General features: G+C 47.1%; 1 protein-coding gene across 1 annotated transcript in view; it reads right to left on the minus strand.

Moving 5' to 3' along the window:
- abhd3 (abhydrolase domain containing 3, phospholipase) overlaps positions 1-22412 on the minus strand; it is a 163290-nt gene that overhangs the window by 101245 nt on the left and 39633 nt on the right. The gene's annotated exons all lie outside the window — the stretch shown is intronic.

Genomic DNA, 22412 nt, shown 5'->3' on the forward strand with positions numbered 1-22412 from the left:
GACCAGATCCTCGATGCATTGGGGGGCATATCCCGACAGCTGGCTACCATGACTGAGTACGTTCCACGGATACTGGAGGCCCTGGAAGCAATAGCCAGGAACACTGCTGGCACAGGCCTCCCAGTGGTCCCAGAGCGCGGCACTCCACCCCTAGGTTCCGCACCACCAGTGCCAATGACAGATGAGAGGCAGGACCTAGATCCTGCTTCTGGATCCGAGAGTGTTTCCACCTTGGCACCCCCTCTGCCGTCATCCCCCCCTCCTCCCAATGAGGCACCGCCTGAGGAGCTCTTCGGCCAGGCTCCATGGAGCGAGGAGGGGAAGGGGTAGAGATGGGGAGAAGAAGGGGAGAGGGGAAGGAAAGTGAGGTGCATGTCCGCAGGTGATGGCTGTGTTATATCACCATCTGGGTGTATGCAATTTGTTGTAATGTATGGGGTGAGGGGACCACCCTCCTGCTTTGCATTTGTATTCTGTGGTGCTGGACATGTTGACCATTTGATTGATGTCAATGGTCGAAAAAGTGAGGTGGAGGGTGGGGTGCTTTTGCCCGTGATACTTATGATTTCAGACAAATGGTCGTATTAACTGTTTTTTATTCAACATTACCTTGTTGCGCATTGTCTCAGATAGTTGGACTGTTACACTGGTGATTCCTTAACAGGAAAGGGTTAAATAAAACTTAACTTGAATCAATTTAAACTTTAACTGGCACCAAGGTGATGCCCACCATTGATATCTGAGCTGCACACACAGCAGTGTGTCAGCGTTGTCAATCACAGCAACATTCTTTCAGACAAATCGTTCAGTTATGAGATCCTGCCCGAAGAGTCTTGCAGCTATGTAGCCACCACTGGACCTTTACTGTGGTCTAGTGGGGGTGTGTGGGCATGGTTGTATAGTCAGCCTGATTGTCTGGCCCTAACTCAGCATCCAGCCCCTCGTCCTCCTCTTCCTCTCTCTGTTGAGGTGGAGCATCAGTCCCTTCTGGCAATTCTTGTCCCCTCCTGATAGCCAGGTTGTGCAGCATGGAGCACACAACCACGAATTTAGCTACTTGCTCAGGGTTGTATTGTAGCTCCCCTCGTGAGTGCTCCAGGCATCTAAAGTGCTGCTTAAGCACAGTTATTGTTTTCTGGACCACATTGCGTGTGTTATTGTGGCTCTGGTTGTATCGCTTTTCGGCGTCGGTGTGGGTGTCACGCACTGAGTGGGGTCATCAGCCAGGTGGCTAGGTCATATCAGTTGTCACCAAGCATCCAGCATTGTCCTTGTGGCTGACTGGTAAACATGTCAGAGACAGTGCTCTCACACAGGATGTGAGTCTCAGCGAAGCTGCCCGGACATTTGGCATTCACTGCCATAATTATCTGGTTGTGGTCGACAACTAGTTGGACCTTCAGGGAGTGAAATCCTTTTCTGTTACGAAAAAGCTCTGGATCCTGAGAAGGTGCCCGCATGGTGATGTCAGTGCACTGTATTGCTCGTGCACCCTGGGGAACTTAGCAATGCGGTAGAATGCTCCAGCCCGGTCAGTCTGAGCCTCCATGGTCATGGGGAAGCTGATAAAGTCCTTCGCGCGTACAGGGCCTCCGTGACCTGTCAAATGCAACGATGTGCGACATGGTGCGACAGAGGGGAAATCTCGACCGCGGAGGCCCGAAAGGAACCGGACGCGTAGAAAGACAGTGCCGCGGTGACCTTGACCTCAACTGACACTGATGTCCTGATGGCAGGCTGCATATCTGGCCTGATGAGCTTGCATATTTTATTGATCACCTTGTGGAAGTGCAGTCTCTGAAGGCAGATGTGTTCGGACACGTCGAAGTAAGACCTCTTCTCCCTGTAAGTGCGGGGTGTGTATGGTCTGGACCTCCTCCTCATTCTGGCGCATCTTAGATTGGGCACATAACGTGCATTAGACGTTGTGCCATTTGCACTCTGCAGCATCTGCGTATTAATCGATATAGGCTGAGAAATGGCTGGCCCCATTGCAATGAAAGTATAATAGTGATTAATCAGAAGCAATAATTTCTACACTAACTTATACCTACAATAAACCCCAATCGTCCAGAGTGTGAAATGATGTCTGTTGAGATGGTCACTTCACTGGAGAAGAACTCCAGAGTCAATCCAAACTCCCGCGAAGTTGAAGCAGCCTTTTGAATGAAGCGACCTGTGATTTGAAAAATGGCGCCCACACCGCTGTGATTCGTTCCACTTTTTCATAGCGGTGTTTTGGACAAGCGATATTGTGGGCGAGATGTGTGCGAGGCAGTGAAAGTGACGCTGGGCAATCTCCTGTACATCCGTTTCGGAAAACTTGATCTTTACGACAAAATAAAGTGGGCGGTCGGTATTATTGAATCTCGGCGTTAATTACGTGCGGAAAGTAACGCTGGGCGATATTATCGGCGTTGATTTCACCCATTCTGATGAGTCCGCCCCCAAAAAAATGGGCGGGTGGTATTATTTTTTCCCAGCGTTACGTACATGGGGAAAGTAACGCTCGGTGATAACTTTCCGAAAAATGGCCGTCAGTTTCCATTTTGTGGCTAAATGGGCGATATCTAGGCGTTATACCTCATTTCAGCATTAAAATGGTGTTATGCATGCAAAAATAATGGAAAATCTAGCCTTATGATATGTGAAAACAAGAGGGGACATTTACTCTTTTTCTTTTTTATAGTTCTTTCTCCCATTAGCAGTAGATAATAGGTTACCGGGAGAAAGAAGTTTTAATTAATTTTCTTTTTCTATTTTTAATTGCCTAATAGCAAATAGGGGATTCAAATCCAGTCTCTTTGTCCATAGGTTCATTCCAGTCGGGGCTTCAAATTTAGAATTATTTCCACTGTACTCCTTCCAAATGGCACACCGCTATTGCCCCTTCGTCCCCTCTCCCCCATTCCTCCACCAGCTGCACCTCCTCCATAACTTAATAAAAATTCATTCCTGGGATGTGGGCATCGCTGGCAAGGACATCATTTATTGCCCATCCCTAATTGCCCTTGGGAAGGTGATGGTGAGCTGCCTCCTTGAACCACTGCAGTCCTTGTGATGAAGGTACTCCCACAGTGCTGTTGGGAGGGAATTCCAGGATTTTGACCCAGTGACGATGAAGGAATGGCGATATGCTTTGAAATCAGGATGTTGTGTAACTTGGAGGGGAACTTGCAGGTGATGGGAAGTGCTGCCGAAGAAGCCGTGGCAAGTTGCTGCAGTGCATCTTGTAGATGGTACGCACTGCAGCCATGGTGCACCAGTGGTGGAGGGAGTGAATGTTTAAGGTGGTGGATGGGGTGCCAATCAAACAGGCTGCTTTGTCCTGGATAGTGTCAAGCTTCTTGAGTGTGGTTGGAGCTGCACTCATCCAGACAACTGGTACTGCATTTCTAGAGGGAAATAAACAGGAGCATGCTCCCCAGAAAAATTCTGATTTTTTTTTTTTAACATTAAAAATCATATTTTTTGGTTAATTGAGTCCATTGCATTCCTTTCTGCTGCAGCCACTGCTTCTATAGTGTACAGCAGCTTTCAATGACTTACAGCAGCAAAGGAGGAGCCACAGTGCAGCACCAAGAATGAAAGAATCTGCTCTGCGCTGATTTTAATCTGTGAATGTGGATAATGCTGAGTCAAACGTTGATATGTATGATGATCATAATAATACCAATAAAATAGAGAGAGACATGAATGCTGTGAAAAAAGAGAATGTTTAGAGGCTATAGGTGGGAAAAGCTAGAAAGACCTTGGATTAACTTAATTACAAGATGATGCTGACTGTGCTTTTTTCCCAGTAATTACAGTAACGAAAAGATCAATGATTCTGATATAATATGTATATCATCACAGGTCTACTACGCATATTGCATTGACTGCCAGCATCTGGCATAGCAAAAAGGGGGTTAAAATGGAATAAACTCACCCTACAGGGCTTCGTATATGATACATAATTATAATGGATATATATCTGGGGAGTGATTTCAAGCCTGTATGCTCTTATTTTATGATTCAGATGCATTTTTTGACCATTTTGGTTGCAGTCTCAAATTTATGACTCAGTTACTGCTTTATAATCATTCTTCTGTGCAAGCTACTGGGAAAATATTTCAATGTATTCTACTATGATAGATTCATTTTTACTGTTACTTAATTCAGTATAGACTACAGCACTTATGTACTGGGTTGAAATATATCAAGATTTCGGTTTATGTAGAAGCATTGGGCTCAATTTTGGCTGAGCCTATTTTTCGGCGCAGTTACCGGAGTTGCGCCGCTTATGTACGTTCCCTAATGCGGCAAAAAAAATGTTGGGACTTTGGCCGCTGTCTGGCCTCTTCACTGCAGTTACGCAGCGTGGCCAGTCATTCTGCACTGGAAAATGTGCCGGGATGTCTGCACACGCGCCGTGGTTATTCGTGATGTCTGCGCATACGCAGTAGCGCTGCGAGTCTGCAACAACAGTCCCAATTTGCCAACATACTGATGTAGGTCTCTCTGTCAGTTTGAGAGCATGGTGATGTTCTTCCTCCCTCTCAGCAGCCTTGTGCTGTTTCCCCTCACGCTGTCGCTATTTTGCCATCTCATTGGCGCTGAATTGACATCATGCCCTCTCTTTGAATCTGTGCTGCTCTTGTTATCTCTCTCTCGCTGAAACTGGGGCTCATTTAGGTAAAATTCTCCATCTCATAAATTCTGCCTCCTTTGTTGGGCTAGGGGTGGGCAGGAGCACTGATAGTGCCTGCCGGTGATTTCTATCCGTGCTCCTGCCCACCCCCAGCCCTGGCCGAGTGGCCTCCCAGTGCGATCGATCTCTTGGTGCTCCTGCCTGCCGGTGATCTCTATCCGTTCTCCTGCCTGCCCCCATCCCAGGCCGAGTGGCCGCCCGGTCTGTTGTCCCGCCCCTAGCCCAGGCCGAGTGGCCGCCCGGTGTGTTGTCCCGCCCCTAGCCCAGGCCGAGTGGCCGCCCGGTCTGTTGTCCCGCCCCTAGCCCAGGCCGAGTGGCCTCCCGGTGTGTTGTCCCGCCCCTAACCCAGGCCGAGTGGCCGCCCGGTGTGTTGTCCCGCCCCTAGCCCAGGCCGAGTGGCCGCCCGGTCTGTTGTCCCGCCCCTAGCCCAGGCCGAGTGGCCGCCCGGTGTGTTGTCCCGCCCCTAGCCCAGGCCGAGTGGCCTCCCAGTCTGTTGTCCCGCCCCTAGCCCAGGCCGAGTGGCCTCCTGCATCGGCCCGCTGCCTTCCCGGGCCGAGTTTGAAGATGAAGGTAGGACTTCAATTTTTTATTTCTTATAGAATTGTTAATAGTTTTTGTTTGCAAACATTGCTATAGGTAAGGCTTGGTTGATTTAGGTGCAGGTCCTCTCTGCTTCCCGACCCTATCCCAGCCGAATGGCCTCCGATGTACCTACCTGCGCTGATTTCTTTAACTCTCCGCAAGGGTTTTCTGAAGTGGCCACATACGCTGGCCTAAGTAGAAATGGAGTAACTATTAGCTGGCCAAAGTTGCCCAAATGGGCAGAACTGGCGCAAATAAGAACATAAGAACATAAGAAATAGTAACAGGAGTAGGCCATACGGCCCTGCCCGCCTGCTCCGCCATTCAATAAGATCATGGCTGATCTGATCATGGACTCAGCTTCACTTCCCTGCCCGCTCCCCATAACCCCTTATCCCCTTATCGTTTAAGAAACTGTCCATTTCTGTCTTAAATTTATTCAATGTACCAGCTTCCACAGCTCTCTGAGGCAGCGAATTCCACAGATTTGCAATCCTCTGAGAGAAGAAATTTCTCCTCATCCCTGTTTTAAATGGGCGGCCCCTTATTCTAAGATCATGCTCTCTAGTTCTAGTCGCCCCCATCAGTGGAAACATCCTGTCTGCATCCACCTTGTCAAGCCCCCTCATAATCTTATACGTTTTGATAAGATCACCTCTCATTCTTCTGAATTCTAATGAGTAGAGGTCTAACCTTTCCTCATAAGTCAACCCACTCATCCCCGGAATCAACCTAATGAACCTTCTCTGAACTGCCTCCAAAGCAAATATATCCTTTCGTAAATATGGAAACCAAAATTGCACGCAGTATTCCAGGTGTGGCCTCACCAATAACTTGTATAGCTGTAACAGCTGTGGCTGGTAACACCCCCTTTTGAGAGAAAAAAAAAATGAACCTAAAGAAAAACCGTAACTACGGTGAGTTACGCTGGTGCAAATTGATTGGGGAAACTGGAATTTTTAAGTTATGCCAGAAAAAAAGGTTACTGTAAAAAAAAACGGAGCAACTCCTGGCCAAAATTGAGCCCATAATGTGGTGGGGAGGAAATATGAAGAATAATTGAATGAGTACTTGTAGATAATTTGTCAATCGCAGCCCTGCTTGACACCGGTCCGGACGTTGATTGGGTCTGTGGTGGATCCCTTGGTCAGGATCACAGCTTGCAAGTCAGCGTGGAGCAGGCGGAGGATGGCGACAAACTTTTGGGGGCAGCCGAAACGGAAGAGGATGCTCCATAGTCCCTCGCGGTTAACAGTGTCAAAGGCTAATCCACTTCTCCAAGATCATCTCATCCTCTGTCGTCCAGCTACAGTACGCGGACGACGCTTGCGTCTGCGCACATTCAGAGGCTGAACTCCAAATCATAGTCAATATCTTCACCGAGGCGAACAAAAGCATAGGCCTTACAATAAACACCCGCAAGACAAAGGTCCTCCACCAAACTGACCCCGCCACACAGCACTGCTCAACAGTCATCAAGATCCACAGCGCGGCCCTGGACAACATGGACCACTTTCCATACCTCGGGAGCCTATTATCAGCCAGGGCAGACGTCGACGACGAGGTTCAACATCGCCTCCAGTGCGCCAGTGCAGCCTTCAGCCGCCTGAGGAAGAGTGTTCGAAGTTCACACCCTCAAATCTGGCACCAAGCTTATGGTCTACAGGGCTGTAGTGATACCCGCCCTCCTGTATGGCTCCGACGTGGACCATATACAATAGACACCTCAAATCACTGGAGAAATACCACCAACGATGTCTCCGCAAAATCCTGCAAATCCCCTGGGAGGACAGGCACACCGACGTTCGTGTCCTCGATCAGGCCAATAACCCCAGCATCAAAGCGCTGACTACACTCGACCAGTTCCGTTGGGTGGGCCACGTTGTTCACATGCCCGACACAAGACTCCCAAAGCAAGCGCTCTACTCTGAGCTCCTGCACGGTAAACGAGCCCCAGGTGGGCAGAGGAAACATTTCAAGGACACCCTTGATAAAAATGCAACATCCCCACCGACACCTGGGGTCCCTGGCCTAAGACCGCCCTAAGTGGAGGAAGAGCATTCAGGAAGGCGCTGAGCACCTCGAGTGTCGTCGCCGAGAGCATGCAGAAAGCAAGCTCAGGCAGCGGAAGGAGCATGCGGCAAACTAGACTCCTCACCCACCCTTTCCTTCAATGACTGTCTGTCCTACCTGTGACAGAGACTGTAATTCCCGTATTGGACTGTTCAGTCACCTAAGAACTCACTGTTAGAGCGGAAGCTAGTCTTCCTCGATTTCGAGGGACTGCCTATGGTGATGAATTTGTCAATGCTGTGGTTTCAAATCAAATTAGTTTATCTCTCTCTCACATGTATATGATTCCGATTCAATATCACTGATATACACTACTCTGTGTATATTGAAGCAACAACTGAGACACTCAGCAGGTTAGTCAGCCCCTGTGAACATAAGAAATAGGAGTAGCAATAGGCCCTACGGCCCTTCGAGCCTGCTCCGCCTTTCAATAAGATTATGGTTGATCATTGACCTCAATTTCACTTTCCTGCCCGATCTCCAAATCCCTTGATTCCCCAAACTCCAAAGTCTAGGGGAATCAGGGAGAGATAAGACAAGTTAACATTTCAACTGTGGACTACTTGTCAGTTCTACACCTGAAACGTAACTTAGAAACATAGATAACATAGAAATCTACAGCGCAGAAGGAGGTCATTTCGGCCCATTGTGTCCTTGCTGGCCAACAAAGACCCACACAGCCCTCGGTCAGCAGCCCTGAAGGTTACATGTAAACCTATGAACCGTGAACAATGGTGGAAAGGCAAAGTGCATCCGGTCCAACCAGTCCGCCCCCACACAATTGCGACACCTCATACATCGCAACATTTTACACTCCATCCCAACCGGAGCCATGCGATCCCCAGGCATAAAGACCCAGGCAAATTGGGGAAAAGAAATCTGGAAAAATTCCTCTCTGACCCATCCAGGTGATCGAAACTAATCCAGGAGATCACCTGATAGCATTAGATTCTCTGCAGTACTTACCATCATATCTACGCCAGCCAACAAGAGGTTATCCAATCTAATCCCATTTACCAGCTCTCGGTCCGTAACCCTGCAGGTTACTGCACTTCAAGTGCCCATCCAAGCACCTTTTAAATGTGGTGAGGGTTTCTGCCTCTACCACCCTTCCAGGCAGTGAGTTCTAGACCCCCACAACCCTCTGCGTGAAGAAGCTTCCCCTTAAATCCCCTCTAAACCTTCCACCAACCACCTCAAACCTATGCCCCCTCATAATTGACCCCTCCACCAAGGGAAGTAGGCCCTTGCGATCCACTATATCCAGGCCCCTCAAAATTTTGTACACCTCAATGAGGTCTCCTCTCAACCTCTTCTGTTCCAATGAGATCAAATCCAGCCTATCTAATCTCTCCCCATAGCTAAGATTCTCCATTCCAGGCAGCATCCTTGTAAATCTCCTCTGCACCCTCTCCAGTGCAATCACGTCCTTCCTATAAATACGGCCACCACAACTGCACGCCGTATTCCAGCTGAGGCCTAACCAGAGTATTATACAATTTAAGCATAACCTCCCTGCTCTTGTATTCTATGCCTCGACCAATAAAGGCAAGCATTCCGTATGCCTTCGTAACCACTTTATCCACCTGGCCCGCTACTTTCAGCAATCTGTGGACAAGCACTTGTCGATTCTGCTAAGTGTTTCCATCATTTTCTGTTTTATATCCTATACAAAATGGGTTTGACCAATCTCGATCCAGTTCTTCGCACAATTGCCCTAATTTGGCACTAATTTGTCAATTTAACTCAGAAGGCACATGATGACTGGGGAGAAAATGTCACACTCGTGCAGTAGCAGATGCTCTACTGAGCTTTAATCTGCATGGTTCTTGATGCTGATATTGAGTGGGAAAAGTTCCATTCTGCAGAGCATTAAAAAAATCATATAGGTTTGGGCATTTGATCTGTAAATAGTTATATTCTGCAACAATAACTTGTATTTATATAGCGTCTTTAACCTAGTAAGATGTCCCAAGATGGACCGAAATGTCCCACAGGAGTATTATAAAACAAAATTTGACACCTAGCCAAAAGGAGAAATTCGGGCAGATAACCAAAAGCTTAGTCAAAGAGGAATGTTTTGAGGAGCGTCTTACAGGAAGATAGAGAGGCGGAGAGGTTTAGGGAGGGAATTCCAGAGATTTGGGCCTAGGCAGCTGAAGGCACGACCATCAATTCTTCTTCTTAGGCAGTTCCCCGGAGTCGAGGATGACTTGCTTCCACACTAATGCGTTCTAAGGTGACTGACGAGACCAATGTGGGATCTACAGTCTCTGTCACAGGTTGGGCAGGTGGTGGTTCGAGGGGCGGGTGGGTGAAGTGCTTGGTTTGTCGTACGCTCCTTCCGCTGTTTGTATTTGACTTCCATGTGATCCCGACGAAGAGACTCAGTGTTCGGTGCCTTCTCTGATGATTCTCCTCCACTTTGAGTGGTCTTGGGCCAGGGATCCCTCAGAGCTGGTGGGGATGTTACATTTTTTTCAAGGAGGCTTTGAAGGTGTCTTTGAAGCATTTTCTCTGCCCTCCTGGGACTTGCTTGCCGTGACTGAGCTCAGAGTAGAGCGCTTGTTTTGGGAGTCTAGCATCGGGCATGCGGACAATGTGGCCCGTCCATCGGTGCTGATCAAGCGAGGTCAATGCTTCAATGCTGGGGATGTTGGCCTGAGAGAGAGCACTGATGATGCGCCTATCCTGCCACTGGATTTGCAGGATTTTACGGAGGCAGCGTTCCTGGTATTTCTCCATTGCTTTGAGGTGCCTACTGTACATAGTTGATTGTCTTTGAAGCATTTGGAGGATGAGTATCACTACTGTTCTGTAGACCATGAGCTTGGTGCTGGGTTTTAGATCCTGGTCTTCAAACAATCAGGTTGCTCAAGAGGCCAGAATTAGCAGATATCTCCGGGGGGGGGGAGGTGGCCAGAGGAAATTACAGAGATAGGGAGGGGGAGGCCATGGAGGGATTTGAAAACAAGGATGAGATTATCAAAATCATGGTGTTGCTTAACCAGGAGCTAAGGTAAGTCAGCGAGCAAAAGGGGTGATGGGTGACCGGGACTAGGTGCAAGTTAAGACATGGGAAGCCAAGTTTTGGATGACCTCAAGTTTACATAAGGTACAACGTGGGAGGCCGGCCACTGGAATAGAGGTAACAAAGGCCTGGATGAGGGTTTCAGCAGCAAATGAGCTGAGGCAGGGGGCAGAGATGGGCGATGTTATGGAGGTGGAAGTAGGCAGTCTTAGCTATGGAGCAGATATGTGGTTGGAAGCTCATTTCAGGGTCAAATATGACATCAAAGTTGCAAACAGTCTGATTCAGACTCAAAGATGCTAGGGAGAGGGATGGCTCTCCTATCTCCCCTCATGACCTCTCCGCGCTCATGTTGTCCACGAAAGTCTCTTCCCACTCCTTTAATCTTATTCCCAATAAACTGTTGACCACCCAACGTCTTTTTCTGGCTCCCAAGTTAGCTGATATTGCTAATGTTTCTCTTTCTTTAGGTAGAGAATAAAGTTTGCGGTGGGGACTGAAGACAATGGGCTAGATTTTACACTTTTGTGCATAATGCCCAAAAATGCGATGCAAATGTGTTAATGGTCATGAAATGTGATGTCTGTGATGATTTTGAGAGCGGTGGTGCTTTTGTCGTGTATATGCTGTGTGTAGCACTGGACTCACCTTGTGAGCCTAGCACCCCCTTCTCCTCTAATAACCTCATTTGTGTTTTGCAGCTCAGCCAGCAGCGCGGCCCCAGGCAAAACCACAGAGGCCAGCAGGTGGGGGGAACAGGGCTCGACTCTCTGGACAATCCTACATCTGGTGTTGAGGAGCTCCAATTCTTGCCCATCAATCCGCTGGGTCTGTTCGCCACGGATGCGAGCGCGGACTTCGAGGAACCTGCATCGCCACGCTCCAGAAGCCATTCCACCCCAAGGCCTTCTAGTGGCCCTCCGGTCATTCCCACTTCCACTCTGGAGGTACCGACCCCAAACACCTCGCCAGAAGGCACCCCATTTGTCCCCAGGACGGCGCCGACCCCGTGGAGGCCTCGTAGACGCAGAGGGTCTGTTCCACGAGCACCACATGAGAGCGGAGAGATGGTACAGTTATCCTGGAGGACTGTAGACATTGGTGACCAGCTCATCGAAGCATTGGGGGGCATATCCCGACAGCTGGCCACCATGACCAAGTACATTCCACGGATGCGATAGCCAGCAACACTGTTGCCACAGGTCTCCCAGTGGTCCCCGAGCGCGGCACTCCATCCCTAGGTTCCGCACCACCACTGCGAATGACAGTTGAGGGCAAGGACCAAGATCCTGCTTCTGCATCAGAGAATGTTGCCCACTTGGCACCCCCCGCTCCCGTATCCATGCAACTACCGCATCTGCCTTCATTTCCCCCCCCCCCCCAAATGAGTCACTGCCTGAGGAACGAGGAGGGGAAGGGGTAGAGGTGGGGAAAAGAAGGGGAGGGGGGAAGGAAAGTGAGGTGCATGTCCGCAGGTGATGGCTGTTATATCTCTAGTGTGCCAGTGCAGCCTTCGGCTGTCTGAGGTAAAGAGTGTTTGAAGACCGGGCCCTCAAATCTACCACCAAGCTCATGGTCTACAGGGCTGTAGTAATACCCACCCTCCTGTATGGATCTGAGGCATGAACGATGTATAGAAGGCACCTCAAGTCGCTGGAGATATATCACCAACGATGTTTCCGCAAGATCCTGCAAATCCCCTGGGAGGACAGGCACACCAACGTCAGTGTCCTCGTCCAGGCTAACATCCCCAGTATTGAAGCACTGACCACACTCGATCAGCTTCGCTGGGCAGGCCACATAGTTCGCATGCCAGATATGAGACTCCCTAAGCAAATGCTTTATGTGGAGCTACTTCATGGTAAATGAGCCAAAGGTGGGCAGCGGAAATGTTACAAGGACACCCTCAAAGCCTCCCTGCTAAAGTGCGACATCACCACTGACACGTGGGAGAGCCTGGCCGAAGACCGCCCGAGGTGGAGAAAGTGCATCCAGGAGGGCGTTGAGCTCTTCGAGTCTCAATGCAAAGAGTGTGAAGAGGTCAAGCGCAGGCAGCGGAAGGAGCATGCGGCAAACTAGCCCCACCGACCCCTTCCCTCGACGAATGTCTGTCCCACCTGTAACAGGGTCTGTGGCTCGCGTATTGGACTGTTCAGCCATCAGAGAACTCACTTTGTGAGTGGAAGCAAGTCTTCCTTGATTCCGAGGGACTGCCTATGATGATGATGATCTGGGTGTATGTAATTTGTTGTAATGTATGGGGGGAGGGGACCACCCTCCTGCTTTGCCTTTGTATTCTGTGTTGCTGGACATGTTGAACATTTGACTGATGTCAATAGCGGAAAAAGTGGGGTGTGGCGGGGGTTGGGTGTTATTGCCTGTGATACTTATGATTTCAGAACAATGTTAGTATAAAATTTATTTTATTGAACATAACCTTGTTGTGCATTTCTCAAATAGCTGGACAGTTACACACTGGTGATTCCTTAACATGAAAGGTTTAAATACAACTTAACTTCAATCAACGTAAACTTTAACTGGCATCAAGGTGATGGGCACCATTGAAGTCTGAGCTGCGCACACACAGCAGTGTGTCAGCGTTGTCACTCACATCAACGTTCTTTCAGGCAAATCGTTCAGATATCAGCTCCTCACGTAATAGTCGTGCAGCTATGTAGCCACCATTGGCCCTTTCCTGTGGTCTGGAGGGGGTCGTGGGCATGGTTGCATAGCCAGCCTGATTGTCTGGCCCTAGGTCAGTGTCTAGCCCCTTGTCGTCCTCTTCCTCTCTCCTGAGGTGGAGCATCAGTGCCTTCTGGCAATTCTTGGTGCCACCTGATAGCCAGGTTATGCAGCATCATGCACATGACCACAAATTTAGCTATTTGCTCAAGGTTGTATTGTAGCTCCCCTCCTGAGTGGTCAAGACATGTGAAGCGCTGCTTAAACACATATTGTTTTCTGGACCACATTGTGTGTGTCTCTGTGGCTCTGGTTGGATTGCTTCACTGCCTCGGTGTGGGTGTCACGCAGGGGGGTCATCAATCAGGTGACTAGGCCATATTGGTTATCACCAAGCATCCAGCATTGTCCTTGTGGCTGACCCTTAAAGACGTCAGAGACCGCGCTCTCACACAGGATGTGAGGCTCATCGAAGGTGCCCGGACATTTGGCATTCACTGCCAGTATGGTCTGGTTATGGTCGACAACTAGTTGGACCTCAGGGAGTGAAATCCTTTTGTGTTATGAAAATGCTCCGGGTCCTGAGCAGGTGGCCGCATGGCGATGTCAGTGCACTGTATTGCTCCCTGCACCCTGGAGAACTTAGCAATGCGGTAGAATGCTCCAGCCCTGTCAGTCTGAGCCTCCGTGGTCATGGGGAAGCTGATAAAATCCATCCTTCTCGCATATGGGGCCTCCGTGACCTGTCTAATGCAGTGATGGGTTGCATGGTGAGACAGAGGACAAATCTCGATCGCGGAGTCCCGAAAGGAAGCGGACGCATCGAAAGACAGTGCTGTGGTGATCTTGCCCTCGACCGACACTGATGTCCTGATGGCAGGCTGCATATGTGGCCTGATGAGCTCGCATATTTCATTGATCACCACCTTGTGGAAGCGCAGTCTCCGAAGGCAGGTGTGGTCTGCGACATCGAGGTAAGACCTCTTTTCCTTCTACATGCGGGGTTTGTATGGTTGGCCCTCCTCCTCATTCTTGCATGTCTTAAATTGGGGACATAGAAACATAGAAACATAGAAAATAGGTGCAGGAGCAGGCCATTCGGCCCTTCGAGCCTGCACCGCCTTTCAATATGATCATGGCTGATCATGCAACTTCAGTACCCCACTCCTGCCTTCTCTCCATACCCCCTGATCCCTTTAGCCGTAAGGGCCACATCTAACTCCCTTTTGAATATATCCAATGAACTGGACTCAACAACTTTCTGTGGTAGAGAATTCCACAGGTTCACAATTCTCTGGGTGAAAAAGTTTCTCCAAATCTCGGTCCTATATGGCTTACCCCTTATCCTTAGACTGTGACCCCTGGTTCTGGACTTCCCCAATATCAGGAACATTCTTCCTGCATCTAACATGCCCAATCCCGTCAGAATTTTACATTCTTCTATGAGATCACCTCTCATTCTTCTAAATTCCAGTGAATATAAGCCTAGTCGATCCAGTCTTTCTTCATATGTCAGTCCTGCCATCCCAGGAATCAGTCTGGTGAACCTTCGCTGCACTCCCTCAATAGCAAGAATGTCCTTTATCAGATTAGGAGACCAAAACTGCACACAATACTCAAGGTGTGGTCTCACCAAGGCCCTGTACAACTGCAGTAAGACCTCCCTGCTCCTATACTCAAATCCTCTCGTTATGAAGGCCAAGATGCCATTTGCCGCCTTCACCGCCTGCTGTACCTGCATGTCTACTTTCAATGACTGGTGTACCATGACACCTAGGTCTCGTTACACCTCCCCTTTTACTAATCTGTCACCATTCAGATAATAATCTGCCTTCCTGTTTTTGCCACCAAAGTGGATAACCTCACAATTATCCACATTATACTGCATCTGCCATGCATTTGCGCACTCACCTAACCTGTCCAAGTCACCCTGCAGCCTCTTAGCATCTTCCTCACAGCTCACACCACCACCCAGCTTAGTGTCATCTGCAAATTTGGAGATGTTACATTCAATTCCTTCATCTAAATCATTAATATATATTGTAAATAGCTGGGGTCCCAGCACTGAACCTTGCGGTACCCCACTAGTCACTGCCTGCCATTCTGAAAAGGACCCATTTATTCCCACTCTTTGCTTCCTGTCTGCCAACCAGTTCTCTATCCGTGTCAATACATTACCCCCATAATGATGTGCATTACACATTGAGCCATCTGCACTCTGCAGCATCTGCGTATTAATCGATGCAGGCTGAGAAATGGATGGCCCCATTGCATTGAAAGTATAATAGCGATTGATCAGAAGCAATGATTTCCTCACTAAAATACACCTAGCGTAAACCCCCAATAGTCCAGAGTCTGAAAATTTGTCTGTTGAGATGTTCACTTCACCTGAGAAGAACTCCAGAGTCAATGCAAACTCCCCCGAAGTTGAAGCAGCCTTTTGAATGAAGCGACCGCGAGTTTAAAAATGGCAACCATACCGCTGGCGTTAGTTCAGAACAGTTCCACTTTTTATGGGCGTTTTTTTGGGCGAGCGATATTGTGGGCAATATGTGTGCGAGGTGGTGAAAGTGACGGTGGCTGATCTCCTGCAATTACTGCAGTTGTACAGAGCCTTGGTGAGGCCTCAACTGGAATATTGTGTTCAGTTTTGGTCTCCTATTCTGAGGAAGGACGTTCTTGCTATTGAGGGAACACAGCAAAGGTTCACCAGACTGATTCCAGGGATGGCTGGACTGACATATGAGGAGAGACTGGATCAACTGGACCATTTATACACTGGAGTTTAGAAAGATGAGAGGGGATCTGATAGAAACGTATAAGATTCTGACGGGACGGGACAGATTAGATGCGGGAAGAATGTTCCCGATGTTGGGGAAGTCCAGAACCAGGGGACACAGTCTTAGGAAAGGGATAGGCCATTTAGGACAGAGATGAGGAGAAACTTCTTCACTGAGAGTTGTTAACCTGTGGAATTCCCTGCCGCAGAGAGTCGTTGATGCCAGTTCATTGGATATATTCACGAGGGAGTTAGATATGGCCCTTACGGCTAAAGGGATCAAGGGGTATGGAGAGAAAGCGGGAAAGGAGTACTGAGGTGAATGATCAGCCATGATCATATTGAATGTTGGTGCAGGCTCGAAGGGCCGAATGGCCTACTCCTGCACCTATTTTCGATGTTTCTATGTTTCCTGGGCGTTAGTTTTGCCAAATGTCCTCTTTACGACAAAAAGAATGGGTGGGCGGTATTATTGAATCTCAGCGTTAATTCTGTGCAGAAAGTAATGCTGGGCGATATTATGGGCGTTGATTTTGCCCATTCTGATGATTCCGCCCCAAAAAGGTGGGCGGGTGGTAATATTTATTCCCGCCGTTAAGCACATGGGAAAAGTAATGCTCGACGATAAGTTTCCTAAAAATGCCCGTCAGTTTCCATTTTGTGCCGAAATGGCTGATTATATTGGCGTAATACGTTATTTCAGCGGTAAAATGGGTGTTAAGTGGGCTTTAAGCATGCAAAAAAAGTGGAGGTTCTAGCCCCATGGCTTTGGTCGTCCCAATATTTAGTTGGAGGAAATTTCTGCTCATCCAGTACTGGATGTCGGACAAGCAATGTGAACATTTAGAGACAGTGGAGAGGTCAAAAGAAGTGGTGGTGAGGTGGAGCTGGGTGTAGTCAGTGTACATGTGGAAACTGATGCTGTGTTTTTAGATGATGTCGTCGAGGAGCAGCATATAGGAGGGGCCAAGGATAGATCTTTGGGGGACACCAAAGTTAATGAATGCGGGAGTAGGAAGAGAAGCCATTGCAGGTGATTCTCTAGCTACAATTAGATAGGTAAGAATGGAACCATGCGAATGCAGTCCCACCCACATGGACAACGGTGGAGAGGCATTGAAGGAGGATGGAGTGGTCAACCATGTCAAAGGCTGTGGACAATTTTAGAAAGATAAGGAGATATAGTTCACCTTTGTCACAGTAACATAGATGTCATTTGTGACTTTGCTCAGACCTGTTTTGGTACTGTAGTTGGGGCAGAAACCTAATTGGAGAGATTCAAACATGGAGTTCCAGGAAAGATGTGCATGGATTTGGGAGGGTACAACACATTCAAGGACTTTGGAGAGGAAACGGAGGATTGAGATAGAGTGGTAGTTTGCAAGAGCGGCGGGGGACAAGGGTTGGATTTTTGAGGGGCGGGGTAATGAAGGCAGATTTGAAGTAGAGGTGAACACTACCCAAGGAGGGATAAACATTAACAATATGCACTAACTTGGGAGCCAGAAAAAGAAGTTGGGTGGTCAACAGTTTAGTGGGAATAAGATTGAGCGAGCAGGAAGAGGCTTTCATGAGCACATGAGCACAGAGAGGTCACGAGGGGAGATAGGAGAGAAATTGTAGAAAGATGCGAGTTCAGGGCTAGGGTAGGGGAGAACCTTGGAGGAAGTTTGGCCCGGTAGGCTAGGAGAAGGAAAGGAAGTGGCAGAGGATCCCGACCTTTTAACTTACTGATCAAATCAAAAACAAACAACTTTGAAGCCTTGAGAAAGATTGGAAAGTACGCACCTAGTTGTAAAGGAAAATGATCCTCAATAATATACAAGAGAAAGAAGGGACTTGTATTCATATAGCGCCTATCACAACCTCAATACGTCAATGAAGTACTCTGAAGTATAGTCACCTGTGTAACGCAGGGAAACATGTACAATCTATAAATTGTCCATAAATAGGTAAATATTACGCTTTCTAAAGTGCAATTTTGTTGCCATATGATTTGAGTACTACACAAACAATAAAAGGTTTACTATTTTTGATTTTGTGAAGACAAATTTGAAAAAGATAATGGAGTAAGAATTGTGTTTCAAGTGACACTTCTCCGGTTTGAGTTGATTTTGATAATCATTTGCCTCATGCCACACTGCAGACTGCATGCTATCTGATATTTGAATGCTGTCCATCACTCAGTCACATGATAAAAACGATGTCATATGCCCACTGTTCATCATAACCTCATAATTTATCACCACAACTACCATCCTATTATGGCATCATAATCATCAACTTCTCAGACAAAGTTACGTTTCAATTAATACAGTAAAATGCAGTGGCAATAACTTCAATTTATTAAGAGTGGACTAGGCATTGAACAGCTCCTATCCTGAGATTGCATTTAATTGAATCTGAGGCTTTTAGTTCTCCACGGTTCGGTAAAGGTGATGCTTTTACACATAGCCACTGCGAGCTACCTTACACGATTGTATTAGAATTAATACAAACCAAACTGTGAATTGACTAATTATGAAAGATATACATTTAATCACTAAATAACACACAAAACATTAAATAATATATTGAAAATGTAAAATAATATTCATACCAGATCACATCCTAATTAAAATAATCTGTGAATTCTTTGAGACCAAATGATGAAAATTCACAATTGTAGACTTATATATTAAATACTTATTGTACAGTTGAAGAACCTAAATTATCAAGAAATAAATGACATTATAAAGTGCCTAAGTATTACATAAAAACTATTAAATAACAGATGATAAATCTTCTTACCCTCGATATTATGCTCAAATAAATACAGAGGTAGACAGCACTGCATCCTAAAACAAGAAACAAACTTGTTCTGGGATCAAATAGATTGATATCTAAATATACTGAGAGTTCTCTGATCAATTCATTCATGTCGTATATTACATTAGTGATTACTGTAAGAATGTTCTAATTTTTTTAAATGAAGGGCCAGCTGCCAGCACCTTGCAGCAGAAGCTATTGTAATATGAGATGCCGGCGACCTTCAGTTCCACACAAATTCTAGCACAATCATCTTTTTCTTCTCCCTATTCATGACATCATGACAGAAAGCTGGAATGGGTTCTGCAGGTCAGAGGTCAAGGATTGTAGTGTAATGAAGACTCACTTGATGTGTCTATGTAGTCTGGATCGTGACTGACTGGGTGTGAGATTTCAAGTTCAGCTCGGGGTTGAACAAATGCTGAGATCACACACCACCAGGTTCCGTCTGTGGGGACAGCCAGGGAAGTTGATGGAGTCAGAACCAGAGACACATAGGTACTATCAAGAGCCAAGTAAGATTATTTCAATCTTGTCTTTGTTGAGCTGTAGGAAATTTCAGCTCATCCAGCATTTGATGTTGGATCATTTTGTTGGGAGGGATGGAAAACCAATTGTACGAGATACAGTGAGACCTGGGAATCATGGATTGTTCTAGCAAAGAGCTAGCACAAGCACAATGGGAGAGACATGGGTTTTTCAGCCATGAAAGAAGGGAGCTGACAAGTGATCTTATTCAAGGTATATAAGATAGTTAAGGGTATGAAAAAAGCTAAATGCAGAAAACTATTTAAACTAAATTGAGAGAGACAAGGAGACACAGATTCGAATGAGAAAACGTAGAGTTTAGGATAGATATCAGGAAGTTCTTCACAGAGTGAATGATCAACACATGAAATGGATTCCTAGATAGAATAATGGAGGTGAAAAACTTGGAATTATTTAAGAAACAATTGGATGCGGCAATGGGGAACTTTAGGGCCTTTCAGGTTGGATGAGCCAAGATGAATTCTCTATAATTATCTTGTAATGTTGTGAGTACTTTGAGACTGGTAGGAGTAGTGCCCTGGGGATGGATAGTGGAAATGAATGGTATAGTCATTAGTGTTGAAGATAGCAGAAAGGCCAAGATGGGACAGCAAAAAACAAATATTACTTGATAAAGAGGAGAGAGGGAATGGTGTAGGGGCAGTGGATAATGCTCTGGAGATCAAAGAAGGTAATTGAAATCGCACGTAATATCATTGGTGACTTTGAAAAGTATTGTGCGTAGATTGCAGAATGGAATACGGAGTGGCAAGAGATATGAACACATAATTAGACATATAGGGCCCAAGTTTCCACATGATTTGCGCCTGATTTTTAGGAGCAACTGGTGGAGAACGGACTATCTTAGAAATCGCAATTCTCCACATTTTTTTTTCTGCAGTTCTAGTCAGGTAGAACAGTTCTACTTTGGAACAGAATTTTTTCTTCAAAAGGGGGCGTGTCCGGCCACTGACGCCTGATTTCAAAGTTTCCACAGTGAAAATGTACTCCAAACTAACTTAGAATGGAGCAAGTGAAGATTTTTGTAGAACTGAAAAAACCTTGTCTACACATTAAAAAATCAGGCGCAGGTTACAAATTAGGCGTCTGGAACGAGGTGGGGGGGGAGGGGGGGAAGGGAAGTCATTAAATTCTACAATAAATCCTTATTTATACTTCTACAAATATTATATAAATAAATCCAACCTGAATAAACATTTATAAGCAAAGAAAAGATTAAATAAACCATCTTCCTACCTGTGTGAAAGTGCTTCAGCCAGCCTCACAAGTTCGTTCGTTCGTTCCCGACGGCAGAGGGGGAGGAGGAAGCCGTTCCCGACGGCGGGCGGGTGGGAGGGAGGGAGTGCGGGCCAGACCGACCGACCGCCCGCCCGAATGTAGCGGGGGGGGAAGGAAGACGTTCCCGACGGCGGGCGGGAGGGAGGGAGTGCGGGCCCGACCACCCGCCCGCCCGAACGCAGCGGGGGGGGGTGAGGAAGACGTTCCCGACGGCGGGCGGGCGGGAGGGAGGGAGTGCGGGCCCGATCGACCGAACGCAGCGGGGGGGGGGGGGGGGAAGGAAGCCGTTCCAGACGGCGGGCGGGAAGGAGACAGTGAGAAGGCTGCAAGAAGCCTCAGTGCTGATGTGCTGATGGCAATGTGGTTTTATTAAAAAATGTTCAAAAATTAAACAGCTACAAAGAACTACAAAAATGGCCGAGTGCCAATGTTTCCTTCACACTGCGCGTGCGCGAACGCTCCAACGCGCACGCGCAGCGTTGCCGGCAGGAAAAAAACTAATTTAAATAGTACCCGCCCCCTCCCACTTACAAAATCGGCGCGAGTGTAGGCTCCGCCCCCCTGGGCGCCGCGCTAAACAGACAAGGAGCTGCAGGGCTCTCCAGAATCGCGAGTTTTTTTTCCGGCGCCGTTTTAGGCGCGAAAAACGGGCGCCCAGCTCGGAGGGGCGCCCGTTTTTTATCGTGTAGAAACTTAGGCCCATTAACATATTCTTAATATTCTTTTACCTTTTGATTAATAGAAAAGTGGAAGGTGGTATATTTAGTTAGCTAACAAATGGCAATTTTTCAGGTCCAGTGAAGTAACCCCTATATTCTTACAAAAACTTATTTCTAGGGTTAAACTGCCAGAGACCATTCCACTTCAAAAATAACAAATACCAAAAAGAAACTAAAGAATGTTAATGTTCTTCGTGGGGTACTGATCTGAAACTTCGCAGTTTAACCACAAAATAATCATTACAGTGACTTTATCCAGTCAGCAGGTGAAATGCCCCAGGTTCAATTTATAGTCTGTGCTAAATCAAGTAGGGACACAACGATTAACTTCAACATTTCTGGATTAGGGAGACTAAAATCATCCTGACTTTCAGCTCTTAATCACTATCAAATGACCCCTGCTGGAAGGGCTTGTGTATTGGGACCTCGGGAAAAATTAGATCAAGCTCAGCTCTAATGCCCCTCCAGATCCAATAGCCAACTGACGCTCATTCTCAAAACTCAGACATGAATAAGCCATTGGGGCAAGAAATTGGAAAGGTGCCAAACCACAGCAAGGAATCAATGTCTTCAGGTGAGGAAAGCTACAAGAAAAAAATCAGTGTATTATAAGAAAACAATGACTAATTCCATAGCTGGGGGAAAAATTAGAGAATGTCAGTGTAAGGGTGGAAGGAATGATAGAAACATAAAGAGACTAATACTCTTCTCACAGCCTCGAACACTAATTGTGAGATGTACATGATCAATACAACATTGACAATGCAATGGGAGAAAATGAGAGAAAGATCAAAGACACTAATTAGAAATGATAGACCAGAGAAGAAAAGGAATAAACTTTGTGAGCAAAAGTGCCAACTGCATGGGAGCAATTGCTCCCTGGCGATAACGATGAAAATGTAATGCATCCCCAATCTGAGATGTGTCATCATATTGCAGACCTGATGATCCATCTGTGACTCATTGTGACTACCTGACATGATGTGTAGTCTGGGTGGGTCTCCTGGTGTGTGCAGGATTTTTTGTGAAGAGGTACTTAGGAGAGAATGCTGATTGGCTTCTTGTTTCATACATGCCTATGTGTACAGTCACTTGGGGAAATTTGGTTGGCACATGACAGTTGCAACTGCTTATGCCACATTGGACTGGTTGATGGGTCACCTGTTGGAAGGAGTGAGGAGCCAGGTGCAGTGCTGCTCCCATTTTGTGCAGCTTAGCCCC

This window comes from Pristiophorus japonicus, chromosome 1 (genome assembly GCF_044704955.1).
Source record: "Pristiophorus japonicus isolate sPriJap1 chromosome 1, sPriJap1.hap1, whole genome shotgun sequence".
NCBI classification, from domain to species: domain Eukaryota; kingdom Metazoa; phylum Chordata; class Chondrichthyes; family Pristiophoridae; genus Pristiophorus; species Pristiophorus japonicus.